A 17,721-nucleotide genomic window follows, 5' to 3' on the forward strand; every position below is an offset into this window, starting at 1 on the left:
AAATAGTAGAAGATAAATGTGCCTTTTTAAAGTTCTACCCCATGTGCCCTTGTTTCATATTGCCTAGTCTGTTTATTGTAAACAGACTGTATCAATTCAGAATTAGTAGCATGCTTTTATCTATAAAACAGAGATAGTTTCCCTTCATAATCCACAGAACAGTAAGAAATTTCTCTCACTAATTATTTTAGGATAGAAATTGTTATTTTTTTGAGACCTGATGGGTGAAATAAAAAAAAAAAAATCTAAAAAAGGCAACTAGAAGAAAGAAAGTCACTCCTTCAGTCTTTTTCTTAATGGTGGTTTTAAGCATATAGAAAGAAGTGAGAGAGTGAGAACAAGAATAAATTGTAGTATTCCTAACTTAGCAAATAATGCATTTTGTTTCTGCCTCGCTTCAAAATGGCCCAAAAGAATGTTGTTTAAACTTGGCTTATTTTGTAGATACCCTTGAGAGTGTGCTAATAAACGAAGTGCCAAACAAGTTAGTTCCGTAGTTTCAAAGTGGTACATAGATAACATATGTAGACAGAATATCACTTGTGCCTGAACCTCACTATTTTTCTGTTGAGCTCTGTCTCCATTCTCATGGAAACCAACCACTGATTGACAGTAATGCTGTGAACTTCCACTTATTAGCTAATGCTGACTTTTCTTGAAAATAGGAGCTGAGTGTAGCATTATGGAATATTCATGGAACAAAATTCCAGAGAGAGAGGTCTCGGGGTCAGGAGGAGGGAGGGAATGAGAGACAGATGCCAGATTGCCTGTAGAGAGTCCAAGCATGTGTTTTTGTTTGTAGCAATGATGCACATGCCTTTTGCGGGTGCAATTATTGCTTTTGCCTTTGAAAGTTTTACCATAAATCTGTTTCTCAATCTCCCTTCATTTTTTGACCCAAATTAACCTCTCCTCTATACAGTTCTGTTACTTAACCGCAGTTTAGCTTGGGAATATCCATGCACCACCATGCTCTAGGTGTTCTTCACTGAATTTTAGAGATCACTCTGAATTCAAATCTGTTTCTGATCAGGTTTTATTCATTAGTCTTTTTGCCTTTTCATGATCTTCATGCACTGGATTTTATCCTTCACTGAGTCATTGCAATGAACAACACCACATGAGTGAAAAAAATAATTTGCCCTTTATTTTTGGTCTCTGCCTACCATGCAGCTTTAAGCAAAGGCATATGATCTGTAAGCAGATGAAAACTGAGACCTAAAGTATTTGAATATCCATTTAACATATCGTGACACTTTCCTTTTAATCTATCAAATGCTTAAAAATCTGAATTCTCTTGTTCTAGCAATAAGCTTGTCTTACTTGAGTGACACTTCAGGTCTAATGAAGCTGACTGCAGGTGACTCACAGCTAACTGTGCAACAGATGTGGGGTGAAAGCTTTTAGCAGCCATGCACTTCCAAGTGGGAATTCCCTGCCTGTAGTATCTGTGACATTGATACTGTGCTATTTTCCCATGTCAGACTCAGGCTTTATTGTGGACCTGACAGGTTCAAAGTCACAGAATCTACTTCTTGTCGTAAAACGTTTCAGAGAGGAGGCATTTAATAGTGTATTAGCATTTGTTAGTTTTATTTAGGAAGTGGAGAAAAAATTGCATCTCAGTATTCTTGTACTCCTGGGGAGCTTTCAACCTTCAGTGAATTTCCTAACCCAGCCCTCTTCCCTAGGCTGGGGTGCTGACAAACCTGCTGCAGCTTACCAGGCGAAGAGATTGCAGTTCAGTTCAGCTGCCAGTTGTGTCATATCTGGCTGAACAGAATATGTACTGGTTTGAAATGTTGTTAAAGTTACCATAAAAAAGCTAAATATCAGAATATAGATTCATAGCATATTTGTGTGCACAGTCAGGAATTTTCCATCACCTCGTCTTCTGGAGAGAAGAGCTTTCGATAGCTTGGCAGCTTGTTTTTGGGACATAAAGTGTCCTGCCTGCAAGTCTCCCCAGATGCTTTGGGGAAGTTTCTCCTTTGGTATGTCCTGTAGGACTGATGCTGGGAGAGAAAGAGCCGTGCAACAGCTCACAAGCGTGAGCCTTGAGGTGCTGGGGAAGTCGAGGAGGGGCAGATGGGTTGGCACAGTTTCAGGGTGTCTGGTGTGCTGCCCACAGTGGTTTGAAGTAACTGTACCTGCATCAGTTCTGTCACAGCTGAATGGTAGACTTCATCCCACGTGAGAGGCACCCAGCTAAATAGGGTTGGTCACTTGGGGTAGCTGTTGAGTGTGGATGCCCCCTGTCCAAAAGGGACCATGAGCTGAGTGGATTCCAGCCAAGAGCTCTCTGCGATTCTATTTATCAAGAAAGCCATGCTTTTGAGCCAGAGGTGTGTATCTGGGCCCTCAGAAGTAATTTAAATGCATATATATGTATTTTTATTTTATTTTATATAGGGCAAAGTTGCCTAAAGCCTGTTTATTAGTTAATAACCCCCTCCAGGTTACCGTCTCTAATCTTGTAATGAAATTGAGTTAATAAATCCAAGATATTATTAAATAAAGTAAGTATTTAATATTGCTTGTCCTCTTTGAATCCAAGTTGCAATACAACAGAATTTCATTTTATAAATAACACCTTTCGTGCTAGCACCACAGGGCATGATTCAAAAGAATCTAAATAGAACATGAATGCTGTAATCAAATGCAGACCCCAGGAAGGCAGATTAAAAAGGCATGTTGCTGGTTAGCACAGCAGACAGGGTAAGTATAGCAGGTCACAGCAGAAAAGCTAGTTACAAAAACAAGGGCACAATCAAACGAAAATTGTTTGCTTGCCCACTCCAAACCATGACTGACTGCTTCTGTGTCCATGACCTATTTTTTTTAAATAAAGGAAGATTTTGAGAGGTTGTTACATTTTAATTGCTTTGTACTAAACAAGAAAACAACAACAACAAAAAAAAAATTCTCAACTGTGTTTGCATGTGGAGGACAGCAGGAGAATATCTATTTATAGGTGGAGACACTACAGCTGGAGAAGACTTTTCCACTAGGTTTATTTCATCTCTGTTTATCTCATCTGTTTGCACCCACTGCCAAAGGCTGTGTGTCTCCTGCTATATAGAGGAACACAGAGCAGGGGGAAAAGCTGCCCTGCAGCTTGCCTTGCAGAGAAGGGCTATACTTGCATCCTGCAAGTGTTCGGTGCTGAGGCAGGGCTGGCAGGGGCAAAGCAGGTCTCCAAAAGGTCTCCAAAGCCCACGAAGCCCAGGATCCAGAGGCAGCCCTATCCTGGTTCGATCCCCCCGCAGCGCTGCCTGGCTCTCCTGGCCACGCTGTCTTCCTGTCTTTCCTCCTTGAGGGTGGCACAAAGGTGGAGCAGAGGTTAATGGAGCAAAAAGCAGAATTAACCTCCACATGCTTATCTGCAGCTGCTCCCAAGGTCTGGCTGTAGCATAGCCTTTCTCTAAGTACCGAGCTTTAACTCGTGGAGGGATGCACGGAGGAAAGAAAAGTCAGGGTCTCCAAGCATTCTCCTTCCTCTGCTGGGGTTCTTCTCTTTTTGCTGAGATGGGGAAAGCTTCACCCTTTCTGAGGTTTGTTCTCTCTATACTGATACAAGGCAGGCAGAAAAACCCTGAGGGGTTATTGTGTTTAGCCCTGCATTCTCCGTGTGTGCATATGAACAATTGCTGCAAAATGCATTTGCTCTCCTAGTTCAAGGACTAACAGCCAAGACAAGGGGAAGAACTAGAACTCTGATGATTTTATTTATATGTATGTGAGTATGTACAGACATACATCCACAAATGCATACATTTATATTTGTTTGTCTAACATAGTTACAAATATTTTAAAATATTCCACAGAAAAAGCTTGTGTTATAACTAGGTACCACTTCCAAGACTCACAGTTGTTTCCCTGTAGGAAATAAAGAAATTCCCAAGAAAAAGGAAAATCAGTACAGTTGCCTCACTGAGCTACTTAAAGAATGAAAGTGTTTTGATAGGCAGCCTATTAATTTAGTTTAACAGGAAGACTCAAACTAGCCTAACGCAAATAATGAATCTCAAAAACTAGTCTGTAAAAAGTATAGTGAAAAGAAAAAAAAAATTAACCTTCCAGAGTGGTCTGCTGTACTCAAGGTAAATGAAATATTTAGAGGTGGCAGCAGCAAAAAAATGAAATATGACATCTTGCATCCCACGTTATTAGTGACCTGTTAAAAGACAGGCTGAAAAGTGCCTTTACCAAATTAAAACTTTGAAAAAGGGCACAAATGGGAAATGTCAAAATAAAAAATCTGAGGAAAATGATTGTCCTCCTGGCTCTTATTATTTTGCAGTTCTGAGGCTGTGGCCACTGTTAATGCTAGTGAAGCAAGAATGGCACAATTCAGTCTACTGAAGTCTGTAATGGAAGTAGTCTGCACTGACAAGCAGACAGTTGGAATTTGCTGAGATTTTGATCACAATTGCGTGATCTGTTCACTGCATGTTTTTCTGTTTAGTCTAATTTTCAGAAACTTCATAGGCTTTTTATATATTTTTTTTTCAGAGAAGATTTTATTTGGTTATCTGTTCCCTGTGTTTACAAGTACAGCCGTCCTTAATGCTTAATGATTCTAAATAATAAGAATGCCAGAGTGCTTAATTTAATGTCTGCTATTGATCTCTGGACTGTTTAGCAAATGTCTTACTAAACACAGAGGGCCATATACCACCCCCACTTCCATCTATGTAAATCTCCTAAAGCTGGCAAAGTTATTGGGAACCTAAGGTCAGTTGATCAGCCTCCTAATTGTGTTTCCTGCTTAGAAATGTTAAAGGTTTTCCTCATCACAGACAGGAATTATTATTTCAAATTCTGTTCCATTATTCTTTGTGTGCCTCTCTGCTCTCTGAGCACTCAGCTCTCTGGACACCTCTCACTAATAAGGTTTCACTTGCAAGAGCTCACATTTGTCTCAGCTTTCTTCAGCATTTCTGGCAATGCTGGTAAACATAAAGGTAGTGAGAGAAGCTAATGCTGAGCTGATTTGTAAATGAGCAAAGCATTTCTTAGTGAGGTCAGTTCAGCTGACAGCTTTTCTCTGTCACCCAGCACCCTTCCAGCATAAAGACCTCTCTGATATCAGCTCATGTGAGCTGGATGGTCAGATTTACAGTTTCCCAATTAATCTGGTGAGATCAATGAGTCTCCCATCCTTCCCACAGCTCTCCCAGTGCTGTGTCAGTGGTGTCACTTCTACTGCTCTGTCTTAAGAAATCTCTTGGAAATGCCTCCTTCTTTTATTTTATTAAGATCACTTTGGTATTGTAGAGCTACAAGTGCTTTAAAAGTCTCTTCTCCTAAAGATCTGAGCCTAAAGAAGCTGTGATTTACTATAAATTTTGCATTAAAGGCTCTTGGCTTTTATTTTCAGCCATACTTCAATGTTAAGCTTGTCTCTGCCTTACCCACCTGCACTGTAGACTGACTGTTGCTAGCAAAATCTATGACAGCATTACTTTGCCAGCAAGAACACACAGATGTAAAACTAATTAGTTTAAAAAACATGTTTTCATTTCTGTCTTGTGACTACAGTGGTCCTCAAGAATTCAACAGATTAAGAATTTTTTTGAGACTTGGTAAGCTGAATTTTGGGGTGGGCACTACGTTCTTTCAGGACTGCATCTCTGTCTCAAATGGTGAAGTACCCTAGAATGGAATTGCCATTTGAGATTGCCAAGCCATTTTCAGTTATCTCATGGTCTTTCAGTCTTTTGTCCCACTTCTCATCTCAAGTAGGTCCTCACCTGCTGTACTCTGCTTTCCCAGTCATGACCCAAAACCCAGCACTGCCAAGCACCTCAGTTCCCATCAGCAATCTCTCATCTTTTACTGCTGTGCACGTGAGGCAGGTTTAATAAGCTTGCTAATAATGACTTGTAGCATACTGGTTTCTCATAGACTGGGGCCATCCCCCATTCTAGGTCTCCAAATGTCCTTGATAAATTATTTGAATTACTCTTTCAATTGCCATCTGTAGTTCCTCATAAAGAGACTGCTATTTGCCGTGCGTTGTGCCAAATCACGCAATAGTTTTTTTGCAAAGCCAGGGACTGTACTGAAATCACCAAACTCATGTCACTTGTGAGCTGCAGTACAATAAATGTTAGCTTTAAGTAGGTTACAGTTGCAGTCTTGCGAGATGAGAATGAAGACATTGGAACTCTGACCCGTAAATCTCAAAAATTGTGGGGAGGTATAAGAGAAGAGAATTTCATCTACCTCAAGTTTTTTAATACATATATAAAATTACTTTTTTAAATATGAACCATAAAATGCATAAAATGTCAGTATTATGCATAAATAAACATAGAAACATAAGTATACAGATCTACACTCACACATACATATGTTGTGACCTTCTCATCCTTCCCCTTGCCTTGAACTTCCTCCTTGAACGTGTCCTAACGGTGGAGTGATGATCATCAGATCTAAAGATTTCTAAAGAAATTTAGTGCTGCGCAAAACCTTGGAATAGTGACGTCTGTTGAATTTGGACAGTTTTGTTTGTCTACTGGGAAATCGCATGAACTTCCCAATATAATTTTTTTTTTCAAGTTTGCATTGCCCTCCTCCTCCCCACCCAAGGGAGGGTAGCTTCAGGAGAAATGGCTGCTTTCTTGCTTTCTGGTGTGGTGTAAAGTTTTCCGTCGAGAGACAATAATGTACATTCCTCTGGCAGGACGGGATGGATTTTTTTGTTTCTCTTGCTGTTGTTTATTTATAAGACATTTCCTCTTGCTTAGTGGAAGTTTGATCGTAAGAGGCTCCAGTGATTTTCCTTCCCACCTCTCCCCTCCCTAATTTCTCTGCCTCGGCACTCGCTCTGGAACAGAGCGAACTCAAAAAGCCCATCGGCGCAGGGCGCGCTTCGCAGCCAAGCCCTGCCACTCTCCAGAGACTGTGAGGTGATTCTCCTTCGTCACTGCTTGGACCAGGAACCACAGCCCTGGTGAGTGGTGAGCTCCCAGAATTTGATGTGTCAAGGCTTCTATTCTCGGGGCCGCCGCGGCGAAGCAGGAAATAAAGGGATTTTTTTTGTTGTTGTTGTGTTTTCCCTTTCTTTTTTTTTTTTTTTTTTTTTTTTTTAAATATGAGAGCAGAATCGGCGACAAGCACAGAAGGAATAGGGAGCTCGGAGCGCAGCGGCTGCCGAGCGGAGCGCGGGGAGCCCGGCGGAGCGGGGGCTGCTGCGCCGCCCCGGTGTCCCCCCGGCCACCAGCGGGGGCCAGGCCGGGCAGCGGCGGGGGCGGGAGGGGCGGTGCGGCCGGGGGGACACGGGGCGGGGGGGGGAATGTTAATCCTTCGCTTGGAGTTTCTGTCTGGCAAGTTTTCATGCCTCTGTGTTCTGAGCATTTACATTATGCTCTGAATACCTGATTGCCCAGCCAAGCAGAAAAGAAACTCTACAGTGGATGCATAGTAAAAGAAAATGCTACTGTGGAAGCCACCTCTGGGAGTAGGAAGAACTAGTTGGTTTATAGGCTGCTGGTCCATTTGAGGGAGCGGGAAAGGCTGGAATTTTTTATTTGTTTTTTATTTTTTTTTTCTCTTTTTTAACTCTCTCGCTCCCCTTCTGTTTTCTTTGTGTCTGTATGGGGAACTGGGAATCAGGAAAAAAAATGTACTTTGTAGAACTTCATATACAATATCTTGGATGCCAAAGAACTGAGTGTCTCAGCCAACATCAAGGTACTTAGAATTATTTTCAGCTGTTGGATAGGGAAGACAAGGCGTAGAAAGCTGCAATGATTTGCTCACGGATGCATGGGAAAGGCAGCAAAAAAGAAGTAGGATGAGGGATGAGCACCTCTAGCTCCAGGCCCAGATTGTCTCCTTTTGTCCTCTCCTGCCCCGCTGAACATATCACCTCTGTTAATATTTTTCTGCTGTAATGCTTAAGAAGGCCAGGGCAATGCGTGGGCTCTTCCATTCGTCCTTCATCATCTTCCATATTATCTGACTTGAAGAAATGAATAATTTCTCGACTAACATTTTCTACTTCTAACAAAGTAGGCATATAAGAAACAGAGGGTAGCAGTCAAAATATTTGTATTTTGAGTTACTACCCTGTCCTTTGAAACATGTCTCTGGCAAAAGACCAAGATCTTTAATGGAACCAACATATCTCACACAGGGTATTAACTAGGCAGCATTCTTCTCACCCTTCCCTTGCTTTTGAGTAGCATTTATTTAGCAGGTGTTTCAACAACAAGCTTGTCTCTGTGATACCCAGGAAGGCAGCCCCTCTTTGAATACTGCTGGTCACCTTTGATATACAGAGAACTCCAGCCACCTTTTCCCTGGTTTCATGCTCATTCTAAGTCCTAAGAACTGTTCGTACAGGCTGGTGGTGAGCAGTCCTCCACTGAAGTTGTCAGAGGCTTTAACACTGACTTCAGAACTGAACTCAGTCGAGTCACGTCCAACCTGTATTCAGGTACTCACTATTTCTTATAACCAGTAAGTTAATTCATGTAGGATATCATGGCTTTACTCCCTGGCAATTTTTGCATGTATTTTTGTTGGTTTCAATCCATGTGGTGTTGTCAGTGCCTCCCCATGCTTCAGTTTCAGCCCAAAGTTTTACTAAGCCTGAAAACTTCAAGTGGAAGACAGACAGAATCTCAGAGTTCTATCTGGTTTTGCATTAGAACCATAAAGAATTGTGAGCTCCTCTTTTTTAATGCGCAAACCCCCAAGTTGACTGCAGGCATTTTTCAGCACTGAGCAGCAAGGGTTAGCTGTTTCTCTTCATTCCCTGGTGCTGCAGACCTCTCTCTGAACTTAAACTAAATCACCAGCTCTCAACAAAACCCGCAATTAAGTTGGCTGATCCCTTCAGTAAAGAGTATTACATACACATAGAAATAACCTTTACATACATCAAAGCCTCAATCCAAATGGTCCCAGCTTTTGACTAAATTGATGTTAAGATCCCAACTTGGCTGTTGCATCACCTTTCTGCAGTGTACTCAAAGCAGCTGACAGATCAGAACATCCCAAACTTTCAGGCAGTTCACATCACAGATAGAAACATAATGGATTTTTTTCTCTTCTCTGAATGGGCTATACTGAACGCCCACACACACTTTTGGGTCTGATCTTTGAAGCTTATCTCTGATTTACTTTCTCCCTCCAGGCAGTGTAAGTCTGAAAGACATAAGTACTTCTGAAATGGAAAGTTCTCAAAGCACAGTGCTAAATGTCTGAAACTTCAAACTTCTGCCTGTATAACACTTGTAATCTGGATATACTGAAGTCAAGGGCTGTCACTCTGGCATCTTTCACTAAGAAGGAAAAACAATGTTTAATCTCTTTTTTAAGAGTCTCTGTGTTGCTCCAAACGTCTCCATGTTTAAATTATTTCATTTATTTATTTATTCTCCCAAGTCTCTCTGGTAGCAAAGGAACTTATCTTTGCTGGTACTTATTTATAGCAATGTGGAAAAATTAATCAGTCTCTCTTATTATGGTATAAGCTGCTTATTGACGGGAGGCCAAGGTTATAATAGTTTGTCTATAGTCTAAAATCATTAGGATGAAAATCTGCAATTTCAAATCATATTCTAACCCTCTGTTTTAACACTTTAGGATGGCAAGGTGATAAATTGTCTCATTAGTAGTATCTTCTTTATCTACTGCACAATAGTTTATTGTAGGTGCTTAAAAAAAAAAAGGAAATTAATATTTATGGTCATTCTTTTATACATTCACTGATTGCTTCTAGCAGTAGCCATTTTAGTTACAGCATCCCTTCCAACTAGTAATCTCAAAGTGCTCTGTATGCACTGCCAAGTTAAACCTCCTTCTTTTAGCCATAGATAAAGTGGGAAAGTTATTTTTCTTTGCCTGATGCAAGCAAGGAGAAAATGGTATTCCTTCTCTCATGTTCAAACCACCAGTTTATGCTATTGGGGAAGAAAATATATATTTATGTAGTAGAATGAGAACTACTGTTTTCTGCACAACAATTGTTTGACGTGATATGCTTGTTGTTCTGTGAGTGTTAACTGCATCAGACAAGAACAAAGCACAGAAAAAGATGTAATGATAAAGGTAGGCAGATTCATAGGTACTGGGATGCTTCAGAAGTACAAGAATTTAAGCAGTATCCAGAGACAATTTTTGCAATAAAAGTACATAAAAGCAACTGCCTTGTTTTGAGTACATTTCCCGTTTTAAGGTATTCTCAGTTTGTTTTCTTATTTTATACTGTAAGCCTCTCTTTTCCAAAAGTTGAACAACAGCTTGTTTTCCTGAGTAACAACACTGAAACAGTACTAATTTGCTTTCCTGTAATTTCTTCCTGTAAAAGAAAAGAAAGTGAAACTTGATTTTGAATTAAGTCATATGACGAGGAAAGTTAGGAAAGTAAAAGGAATTGCAAGTTACTGAGGTAAAGCAGCCACCACTAACCACAGATATCTAATTATCAGCTGCAGTCAGTCCTCACCTCAAGGATAAAGAAACAGCAAGGTTTATGAATGGTAAGATGAAGGGGTTTTCTTCCTGTCCTGGGCTGAGAAGGGGAATGTATGGGTAACATAATGAGAATGGAGAGAAATGGAAAAGGCTTTAGGATACCCGAATCTGTATCCCAGATGCATCATTATGATCTTTGCCTCTGTCTGCTTCTCAGTTACCCATCTGAAAAGTGGAATTTTTTTTCCTGCCCTCGCAGGGGTACTGATCAGCTTTAGCCAGGCTCAGGCATGCTTAAAAAATAAAAATGCCTATAAATACAGCATGTAGATCCCCCCCATCGCTGCCTTGCTTGTTTTTTCATCTTTGCAAGCTTCAAGTTCCTGGAACCGAGGCGAGTTCCAGAGCTAGCATGGGTCTGTGCTGCTGGCAAAACAAAGCAGGTGCAAATTACGGTGGAAATGAAATAGCTGGTGCTTTGAGGCGGTGGAGTGCCCAGTTCACCTCAGGGTATATGTCTGCGTTCACAAAACATGACTATCACGCATACCCTGATTCATTAGAAGCGTTATCCGGCAAACAAGAAGCCTAATCATATTTTAGTGGGAACATTCTTATGATAAACTCTGCTTTAGTGAAACTCTGCGTATAGTGCAATTTCTTCTGGCCGTGTATATTACACAGTGAAGAAAAGCTACCCCGCTGCGTATCAGAAGGCTGTAATTTCATTTAGGGGTTCTATTGACATCATAAACTGCAAGAGCAGAGCTCAAGTGGCTATTTAAGTCATAGGAACTTCAGAGTGAAATTACTGCCTGGCAGCAACTGGCCCTCCCCACACGGGCCCCCATGTACGCACTTCATGTTTTCATCCCTCTGCCTATAAATAATAAATCTCTTCAGTGGCTTCAGAAGAGAGCATTTCCAAAACACTGGAGTTATCTGCCACCCTCTCTGTCAGCAGCGCCTTCCCGGCAGGGCGGGCAGGGAAGGAGAGGCAGCCCCAAGCCAAGGTGGAGATGCCTGGGGAGAGCAGGTGCTGCAGCCCGGCTCCATGGGCAGCCAGAGGTGAACACCCCCGTGCCTGCTGGCCAGGCTGTTGGTTGCCATCAGAGCTGATATAGCTGACCCTTCCCACTCCGAAGCTGTAGATACCCCCCCTGGCAGGTGTGAGGATAAATTCTCTGTGCCACCTGCGATCCACAAGGCTACAGCACATCTCCTGTTTATTCCCTGCTGGAATTGCTGCCCACAGCCCCGGGCAGCACCGCTGCTGGGGGAGCAGAAGAGGGGATGGGTGAGGGGAGAGGGCTTGACATTGCCCCAGGCAGGCTGGGAGAGCAGGGCTGACCTTCCCCGTGGTGTGACCTGCTGCACCTGAGTGGGGAAAAAAAAATCCCCCTTTTCTATTTTAGTGTTTTAATAATGTGCGGGCAGCAGTCATGTTGACAGAAGTTTGTATATTTCATCCATATGGACTTATCTCAAGAAAAGAGTGAAGCCAGGGAGCATTTGCTTTTTATCAGGAAAGCAAGGTTAACCATTCATTAGAGATTGTCAAGAAACCTCAAATTTTAAGCCAGGCACTGGAAAAAAACTTGCAGTAGGACAGTGGATAAGTTTTGTGTGCAGATACCCAGCACAGGCATTTTAGTTCATCTGTTTGAAAACCAGTGCATCTCAAGTTCACGTAAATGTTTAATTTCCCTTATCCTCATATTTTTTTCCAGATAGTAGGAAATAACTATTTTTTTGTACTCACTTTTTTCAAGACCTTGGGATACCAGATAGGTGTTAAATTACCAGTGGGAACAGGATTAATATTTATGTATTTTCTCTGAACTGGTTTGGCCCTTCTTACATTTAATTTAACAGAATGATGGTTTACAATGTTAAATTATAAAAAGTGTTCTGTTATAATATTAGTATTTCCATTTTTTATAAAGGAAACTTTATTTTGCTGTTGAACCTAGCTTTTTCACTGGAAAAGCAATTAAATCATTGCCTCTACTTCTTAAATGTCACCATCTTGTGATTCCTGAGACCATGGTATAGCTTAAGGGAAACAGGAGCTTTGAAATTAAATAAACAAGGTTTATACAGTTATCAGACATGGCAGTCTGCAGTAGCAGGGCAGACTTTCTGCTCTGGAGGTAAGCTGTTCGCACTTGCATTTCGTCTGACTTTGAGCACTAGTGAGTCTGGATAGGCAGCTATCCTGGAGAATATGATTTCTGTGTTCTCCATGAGTCTCCACGTTGCAAACAAAAGTGAATTTTGAACTCCATGTTTCTGGCTCTGGGGATACGGTTGCAGGTGTCAGTAGCATCTGTGCTCTTTCTGCTGCGGTCCTGAGAAGCTCTAGCCAGGTCTTTTTGTGCCATTCCTCACCCCCTTCCCTTTGCTTTAGGGACTTCTGAAACTTGTTATGACTAAAGTTACTATGCTGGCTGTGTGCATGCTCCAAGTAAAAAAAAAAAATGAAGTCCACAAACTGTGGATAACAGCAGATCCCACAGTACAGTGAAATCAAAATAGGATGTTGTATGCCAAGACACAAAGTTCTCATGGTCCTTATCTCTGTATGAAATAACTGGAAGTGGTTACAGTTTCCTTCATTTAGTATGACTGAATGTATTGAGGGCTGAGTATCTTCAGTGAGATATGAACTGCCTGATGGCATGCATCCTAATTTCAGGACGTGATGTCCTGGCATGAAGATAGAGTAGCCTATTGTCCCACTGAGTCTTGAGTGCCTGAAATCTAAAGCTATGTTACTGTGTTGGTATCTGTCCAACAAAGATGTGTGTTCTACTTGTACCATGTGGAAAAATGAATAAAATATCTAAAGTTAAAAAACAATTCATAAACACCATATGCACATACATACTGCATGCACAACTTCTCTTTGAAAATATTACAATGGGACACCCTTCCAGATTCTGGTTGTAAAAGACTGTAACAATTTCTTCTACAGGTTTTTAGTCAAAAAATACTGCAACAGTCTGTTTTCTTTCAAATCAGTGAAAGTATAGTAGAATAGAAACTGTTCTTTAAAATGAAATATTGATCTGTCTGTCTAACATACAGTTCTTCTAAAGCTGCCACCCTCTTAACTTGTAGGTGCCAAAAACTAATTCACACTTGGGGATACTGAGGCAGAAAGTGGTGAGGTGACTAATCTAACACCGTGTCCTCATGGAGCCCATCTGGCTCTGAGCTGCCTGCCATAGCTGCTGCGATTAACTCTCCAGAAGGGCTGCTGTAGCCTGTGTGTGGTGTGTGAGTGGAGGGCTCTGCAGGTCCCCAGTGATCTTGTGGGCTGCAACTCGCTGTTGGGACCCAGAGCCTCTCAAAGCAATGATACCTGGCCCTAGGGCAGAGCTGGGACTGGTCTCAGCTCTGAAGCACCAAACTTACTGTTGCACATATCTTCTGGGGAAGGCATAATCATTTCTGATGAATGTCTGGCTCAACAAAAAAAAAAAACAAAAAAAAACCAACAAAACAACCCAAACAAAAAACCACAAAGAGAGGCTTGAGTGCTCTTCTAGTCCCATCTCCCGTTTGCTATAGAGCAAGACCATCGTTTGTTTTGCTGGCATACTGCTGCAGTGTCTTTGTAAAACTGGAGAGAAGCTGTGGCACTAGGTTAGAAATCAGATGACACTGCTGCAGCAGGGAAAGAGCAGAAAATATCTGACATGCTTTTTCTTCCCAAACCTAACATCTGCACGAGGGTTTAATATTAGATGGGATCACTGAGGAAAATTGTGGTTGGCAAATTTTACTTTTTAATGACTTAAAATGACCTGTGATGTATTAGGCTCAGCAGTGTCACTCTGTAGCATGACTTCATTGTGAGATTTCCTGCTTCCAATAGAATAAGTGTTGCTGGTGGTATCACTTCATCCCTATTGCTGCTTTCAGTGTGTGGTACCCTGCCATGCAGCTACAGCTGCTTTTACTTTAAAAATATTAGTAGTCTAATATTATGTCAGAAGAACTTGCTGCTCCATAAAATGACTGCTCTGTAGAGCAAAGATACAAGTACAAGGGCAAGCTGAGTCATTGGCTGTATTTTGATGTTTTCACATACTTTTGTGGGGAAGAGATGGATACTTGACAGGAGGAAGGCTAATTCTTCTCTGTCAGTCAGTGCAAGGCAGAAGGTTTAGTGAGATCAGATGGGCTTGAATGAATTTTGTAATTCTGAACGTATCTAGGAAATAGAACTGAATGATGTATAGAGAACTTCTCTGTCAGTGTGGAAAATTAGAGATTTGAACAAGATGAGTTTAATACTGAAATGAAATGAGAAGAAGTTCGTGATTAATAGGGCCTGGCAGAGACAGCATACTTATATATAATTATATATATAAGCGTACTTATATATAATTTTGGAGACTTAGGAAATGATCCTTGGGTAGATGTGGGTCTGAGGGTTTAAGAGGAAAGGGGAAGAGTGGGCCCACAGGAATCAGAGTTGTTTCATCTCTTTTCAGTGAAAGACCTAAAAGTTTACCATAGCAAGCATAAAATGGAAGAGGTAAATCTTCCATTTCAGAAATGCAGAGCATCTTTTAAAATATTTTAAAAGGTTGAAAAGATAAATTAGGAATGAAGTATGTGTTGAGCTGAAACAGGATTTTGGTTTATCTCATCTTTATTCCTGTTTCTGAAGCAACTACCCTCAGTTGTTTCAGGGCAAGATGTTTTCCTTCTGGATACTTTCCTTCCAACTGAGCAGTACTGAATTCTGGACATGGAGGCTAAGTTTTCTTACCCCTGTGACAATAACCCTGTATCCTGAGAAATCAATTTGTTACAGTCATTTATAAATGGCAAGACAAAATTTGCCTTGTCTTACATGACTATTGATGCAGCTCATAATCATTAAAATTACTCATTGGCCTGTGAGGAAAACATAAAGAAAATTATTTTGTGGAAACTAACAGAAAAGGGTAAGATTCACAGCTCACTCATCTTCATTCCAGGCAAACAATTAGCTGTTTTATTATATTCTAAGGGACTTTAGAAATTTGGGTTGTATTCTCCTCCCAGGACATGGTGAGGTTCTATATATTTTACCTTGTACACTCCTATTTTGAAATTTTCCTTCAGAGTGAGAATTATTTCTCCTGTGAACACCTTTATATTTCTTCCCTGTGTAAGAGAAAAGCCATGTTCCCATACTGGTGTTTTCTGACTTACAATTATCCATGTAAAGTCAGCAAACATGGAATAATTACTTCTAATGCAGACTTTGCAATAAGCAGGTTTTATTAGAAGTGGGGAAAGTGCAACTCTGGTCTTTGCATGTCTTTCTCCAGAGTCTCATCCTAGTGCACTTTCCTTTAGGTGGCACTCCCACATTAACTTCTGTATGACCCGAACAGCTGTTTGTGATCTATCATCTGTCTCCTGAAATATGATGGAGAGACTTAGAAATTATATTAATTGTGATGTCCACATCCTCTCTTCATTAAAAGTTGAAAATTGCTGCTCAAATATTTCATAATCAAAAATTAATCCCAGTCTACCTGTTCCAGATCATATATTACACCCTCTGGGAATGAATCCCAAATCCCCATTACAATTTGGATGCTCTCTCCTCTGGGTATTGATTACAAATTCTGGTTATTGTTCACATACTTTGTCATAGGGGGAATTAATCTCAAGTTCCTATCTACTGTTCTGGGACTGAAAGCTATCTATAATTAAGATTTTTCTATTAAATGGATATTGACAATGAGCTTTCTCGTCTACATTTTTGGGGTTATCTTCTGGCAAGGAAACTCCGTCTGAGCTCATGGAGAGATTCTTCATGCTGAGTATTCTGCCCACTGATTTTCATGCCACTGGGGTGCAGACGTTTTGCAGGAGCCGGTGGCATAACCAGACTGTTCTCCAGTGTTGATGTTGGGTAAGGAGAGGCAAACATTTTCACAAGGGCTCAGCAAAGTGGAGCAAATAAACAGATGAATAAAACCAGAAGAGTTGCATCAGAAATGTAGAGAAAGATGCAAGCATGCAATTGTGAAGTGCTCTACAATTGCAAACCAGTTGCCTTACGAAATCATAACAATCTTAGATATGTAGAAGGGAGGAATAATTTGCTCTGCTTTTCAGCAGTGGATAGAATAAGAATGAAAATACTGTGGTGTAAGGTAGCAGGATAAAAATACCAGAGAAACAATGTATTTTTGATAGGTGAATCTGTGTTCCATCTGATTAGTTTCAGCAACTTTGAGTACAAAACTAACCAGTGTTATTTCCACATAGATTCAGTTATTTTCCATAGAATGATGCAAAGCACATACTAAAAAATAAGTCTTCAGTCCCATAGCTGTGTCTATCCGTATTTCTTCAGGGGCAGAAAATTGGATCAGAACAGTCCTGTTTTTCAGGGAATCTGGACTCTGGACCTAGGTTTTGGTATTTCAGACCCACCGCTGCTGCTAATAGACATGGTGTTTCCAGTGGCAACAGTTGTCTCATGCATTCTTTCACACTTCAGAAAAGATCCCCGTTTCCTTTTTTCCCTCTCTTCTTTAGCAGTGGGCAGCCCTGCAACCTTTTGATCATACCGACTTTGTTCGTTACATGACTGAACTCAGCTATGCCAAACATCCTTTTAGAAAGTTTGACATTTGTGCCATTTGAAAAAAGGGAGGGAGAGAGGAGGAGAGAGGGGGAAGAATGAATCCTGGCGGCTTCCTCCTGCCCTTTTGATTAAGAGTGCAGTAAGTCAGCTGAAGAGGTGGGACTTTTAACAAGGGGGGGTGCAAGCTGGTTGTGATCTGTGATGTATGCACAGGCATGCACAGGGAGGAAAGAAAAGAAAAAGAAGACAGACAATCAGAAATTACTACTAGAAATTAACTAATTGATGGAAAGTTCATGGTGGCAATCAAAGAGACAAGATGAGACAAAGGAAGATGGCCTGTGGCACTATCCTAAACTTGGTGAGGGAGGTTGAACTTAGGAACTTCCAAGGTATCCTTAAGACCTACTTCTGTAGCACATTTATTCCTATTCATTACTTAGCATTGCTATTTTCATTTTCAAGTGCATATTGTATTCTACTTTTTTCTGTTCTAAAATAAATTTTGTGCAGTCATTAATACTTCCAGTTCTTCTAAATTTTTGCACACTTCTGTTATCCCAATCTTCAAGATGGTGCAGCGTTTATGGGATTGTAACAACTATTCGTATGTTGGCATGCAAAGGGAACAGTGACAGGGCTTACTGTGGATTCTAATGTTTGCAAAAGAAGGCAGGGCT

General features: G+C 40.9%; 1 protein-coding gene across 9 annotated transcripts in view; it reads left to right on the forward strand.

The window, feature by feature from the left end:
* ZBTB20 (zinc finger and BTB domain containing 20) overlaps positions 1-17,721 on the forward strand; it is a 460,332-nt gene that overhangs the window by 269,659 nt on the left and 172,952 nt on the right. The window contains exon 1 of one of the 9 annotated variants that reach the window (XM_088051422.1): positions 6,863-6,961. The exons of the other annotated variants lie outside the window; for them this stretch is intronic. The gene's annotated coding sequence lies outside the window, so the exon portion shown is untranslated. Of the gene's footprint in view, positions 1-6,862; positions 6,962-17,721 lie in introns of those variants that run through there. 9 annotated transcript variants of the gene reach the window in all.

This window comes from Pseudopodoces humilis, chromosome 2 (assembly GCF_049639895.1).
Source record: "Pseudopodoces humilis isolate 2021_Gansu_Grassland_sample_001 chromosome 2, ASM4963989v1, whole genome shotgun sequence".
NCBI classification, from domain to species: domain Eukaryota; kingdom Metazoa; phylum Chordata; class Aves; order Passeriformes; family Paridae; genus Pseudopodoces; species Pseudopodoces humilis.